At 42.5% G+C, this 4,649-nt stretch overlaps 1 protein-coding gene across 1 annotated transcript in view; it reads left to right on the plus strand.

Moving 5' to 3' along the window:
* LOC108792216 (GDNF family receptor alpha-4-like) overlaps nucleotides 1-4,649 on the plus strand; it is a 387,381-nt gene that overhangs the window by 149,487 nt on the left and 233,245 nt on the right. The gene's annotated exons all lie outside the window — the stretch shown is intronic.

Raw genomic sequence — 4,649 nt, forward strand, 5'->3', positions numbered from 1 at the left:
GCCCCCCCAGTTGTAAATTGTGCTCCTCTGCCCGCCCCCCCAGTCTTATATTGTACTCCTCTGTCCCTGATCCCATGAGATATCTCCAAAGAGAATGCACAGCCGCTTGTCACAAATCTTCTTCCGTACCAAGTAGGAACTCTCCGTAGGCTTGTACAGGGAGTGCATGGCACACACATGGCTCGTGTGCGGTTGTATGGTCTCATAGGAAATATCTTGATGAATTGGTAAGTATAAATTGGCAAGGGGGAGGCTGGGTATGGCATTATAGAAACTGTACCATAGGCCCTGCTAAATTTGGTCTCACCATCCACACATCATTGACCTCTGGTCATACAGGGGCTAATACTTCTTCTAGGTTGGCCTGTTTTATTGTAAGTGGGTGACATCACTTTACAGTCAGGGACACAGCAAAGGCCTACATCAGTATCCCCAGAACAAAAAAAGGGAACGATCTGCAGCAAAGTTTGCAAAACTTTCCTTATGATGTATAATTGTGACCTGGACAGCATTGGGTTTTTTTCCCGAGAAAGCTAAAGTTTGACTTCATGTCAGTTATACAAAGGAAACTCGAAGCGTTTTGCTATCCTTCAGTAATTATTAATAACTACCAACATATTTTTAGCATCCCATGTTCACCGGCATATTATCAATACACTTTGTATTTTCCCACACTTAGGCCTAAGGCAGTGGCCTCAACAGCCTCCACCTTGACCCAGCCAATCTTTACTTGCCGCGGGCGAATGATTGACTTCGGTACGGTGTTGAGCAGTGAGTGTCGGTTCTTCCTGCCTTGTTCATGAGGATGTTGCTGGTTTTTTTACCCAGTACTCCAGTTATAATATATTCCTCCCTATTTTTTTTTTTCTTAGCATCAAAGCCATCATTGATTTCATGATTCGCTCTTGAAAAGTCAAGGTATGGTTGGTGGAGGCAGGAGTGGAAAGCGGGTCAGGCAATTTGGCTGTCTGCACATGTTATGAAATGTTCTTTTGGTGTCAAACCATTTTCCATGACCCATTATCACTTCTTATTCTCTCTTGTTTGCCACCCAAAAAAAAAAAGACAAAAGATGCATGGGAGAGATAAAAGCTTTGTGCCTTTCAGCAAAATTGCCGTCTGTCAGGGCTGAAAAGAAATTTCAAATTGCTACATCTATGTTCTTCTCTCCCTTCTGCGCTGATGTCTGCTGTTATAGGCCATAAGGCACATTGGCTTTGCGCAAGGCACGCCACAAAGGATCGAAGGATTTGGATGGACGTATTAACCCAACCGGTTCCAGAGCCCTTTCTTATCTAAAAAAGCAAATGCCAATGGAAAATGAAAACCTGATGACTGATGTCTGGAGGATTTTAGTTATTAATCGTCCTTTTACAGCACCACCATAGTAAGTCTGTGCTCCAGGGAAAAAAATGGAAGGTTATTTTTAAAAACATGGCGTGCCGTTGATTATGTAGATCTGTGTAAGAAATATACCATTATACCATCAAGTAGATCTAAACCCAATCACTAAAGTTCCATATAAGCTTCAACAATTTAATTTAACCTCAAAACTTGCTATCAATCTTTTTTTAATCTGCCGATTTCGTTAAAATAATACCTGGAGATCCTGCCATTATGTTTCTTGCTCGAGTACTTCCTGTTATAGGATGGCAACGCTCTGCCCCTAAATGCAAAAAAAAGTGACAAGCACTCCAGCGTGTAGAGTAGTCAATATTTATTGACTTCCATAGTGTCACATCATCAAAGGCGACGTTTCGGGACGGGAACAAAATCCCTTCCTAAGGGAAAACAGAGAGCTCTGCCCCTGTCTCCCAGTTGAGCTGCTGTGATGTCACCCTGTCACATGTACTCCCGGTGGAGATTTTACTATCAGGAAGTTGCTCCAGAGCAGTGATATGCAACCAATGCTGGAGCGAGTTCATGTAAAGAGGAAATAGCTAAGGGAGGTCGGAGGAGATCAGCAGCAGTGAAAGATGAATAAAAATGTAAAAAATAAATAAATACTTATATACATAACACCAATACCGATACTAGTGCCAATACTGAGAATTTGGGAGGGTACGGATACTTACCCAACTGCTCCGATACTTACTCCCGATACCGGGACTATCCGTCAGAGCAAGATTTCATCTGACCGGCAGTGCTGCGAGGGAACACAGAGCTGGCTTGCCGGGCTGCGGGTAATGACTGGCGGCCCAGCTTCCTGATTGGCCGGGAACTCGGCTCCATGCTGTTTGGCCAACTCCATGCTGGTTGGCTGGGATGCTTGCTTCCCAGTCAATCAGCATCAAGCAGGCCAAACAGCCGGCTAGATGCTGATTGGCTAGGAAGCCAGCTTCCTGGGCAATCAGCATGTAGCCGGCCAAACAGCATGGAGCCGGCTTCCTGGGCAATTATGAAGTAGGGCAGCAGGTAATAACACACTGCCCAGCTTCCTGATTGCCCAAGAAGCCGGCTCCATGCTACCGGAATTGTACTGGTATCGATACTCATATCGGTGAGTAACGAAATATAAATATCAGTACTCGTACTCAATACCGAAAAACTGGTATCGGTGCATCACTAGTTTTATCACCATGAAATAAATGACTGTTGTTATTGTATCTATGTATCTGTATTCTGAGGTACCTAAAAAAGTCCATGATTTACGAAGTGAGATGATTTCTGAGATAACTATAAGTGGATGTTGGTACCATATAGCAGTCAATAATAAGATTGATTATCTCTTCTGATCGAAGGTTCATAGGGTATTCTCTCTTCTGATCAGATGTTCTTCGGTATTTTCTGTTTTGATCAAACTTTCTTAGGAATTTTCTTTTCTGATGTGATAGAACATCTCTAGGGTATTTTCTCTCAGGATTGAATATTCTTGGGGTATTTTTGCTTCTGACTGAATGCTCTTGGGATATTTTCCTATAGGATTGAATCTTCTCACAATACGTTGCCTCCAGTGATGCTTATATTTGACAGAGAAATGCATACAATAATATATATAATGGATAACACATTCTTAGCACATTAGATTTCACAACACTTAAACAAACAGGATTTGCAAAATGAATGTTACATTCACCCTGCAAATGCCAACTTAGATACCAGACAATAATCTTTTGCACAAACTAAAAACGTTTGCAAGGTTATTATATGCAATTTTGTATGAATACTAACACACTTACACAGCAATTCGACCCCGATGACTGCTGCTTTGAAATCTCAAGCATTTTTGCCATCCCTGTGCAGTTCTCTTCTGCTGGATTACGGAACTCTGCCAATCTCCACCCTCTCTGACCCACTCCCTGAGCATACATCGATTTATTTCCAAGAAAACAATGCAGCTACCTTGGCACTGATCATATGACCTGGAACTAACCTAATCCCTGAATCACCTTTTCCAAAATGTGCATTGGTTTACTTTTAAGTGCCTGACCACACAGGGATATAGTTATAAAAAGTTCACTATGCGAACATTTGTGTTTTAGATTTACATTGTGGCCACTAGATGGAGCTAAGGGGCATAGAAATTTCCTATGCTCCTCGGCTCCATCTAGTGGCCATAATGTGCTGCAAATCTTAAACTCAACCATTCGCACAACTGTTCACTCTGCAAACATTTATCAATAGTGTAGGTAAAGGCCTGGGAGATGTAATTCTGGGGGTGGGGAGGTGCCTATCTTAGTAGCCTGCATGAAGTTTGAAAGCCTGTTGGTAACAAATGATATTTATTTTTTAAATACTGTAGCAGTCGCAGAAGGGGGTTTCTGTTTGTTGGGTGGTCACTTTAGTAAATAGATTACCTGTACTGCAGATACAGCTTCATCACCAGTGCACTCAAGGATATTGGTGCTGATGCAGATGATCTTGGAAGACTGACACCAAATGACTGTCCAGACACAGCCGCTGAATTGTTGGTTCATCTGAGCAATCTCCTGTTTTCAGTCTCCCCTGGCAGTGTTCCTGTGATCAATGCCTTGGCACTGATCATATATCCTGGAACTAGCCTGAACCCTGAATCACCTTTTTGAAAAATAACGTGCTTTGGTTCACTTTTAATTGCTGCGCGGGGAATAAATATTACGTGCCAGCTTTATTTTATTTTTTTCAGGATCCTGTAGGTCAGTCTCATTAAATGCAGCTTTTGGACCGCTGCATCTTCTTTACTTTTCTTGGTAATGTTTCTCAATTGTAAGAGAAAAGCTGGCAGAGAAAAAACAATAACGCAGGTAAAATAGAAAGGAAATTGGTAGCTAAAGGCTAATATATTTTATTAACCCCTCCATTTATCTTGCTTCCGCTGCCTGTCTGGCCCTGTGCTGAGCTTAGTCAGGCGGAGTGGATGTGGAGAGAGGCCAGTTGTCAGGAGTGAGGCACAGAGGGCACCGGCTAATACACAACAGATATTAGATACTGCTAACCCAAACCGCGGGAACTGTACAATCAATACATTCAGTAGAGCCGCCGTTTCTTCAAAGCCGCGAGCAGTTTATTCTTGGCCTCAGAGGGGCCATGTTTTCTTAAAATGAAAAAGTGGTTCCTTTTCTGGTCTGTCCTACCATCACCAGTCTTCTGTTCATGTTCAGTGGTTTTTTTCCTCCCCAACCTTCCCCCTATGTCCCAGATTCTTTTTCTTCTTTTACTTATGTGTGTGT

Source organism: Nanorana parkeri, unplaced genomic scaffold (assembly GCF_000935625.1).
Source record: "Nanorana parkeri isolate BGI_ZX_2015 unplaced genomic scaffold, ASM93562v1 scaffold615, whole genome shotgun sequence".
In the NCBI taxonomy this organism is placed as follows: Eukaryota; Metazoa; Chordata; class Amphibia; order Anura; family Dicroglossidae; genus Nanorana; species Nanorana parkeri.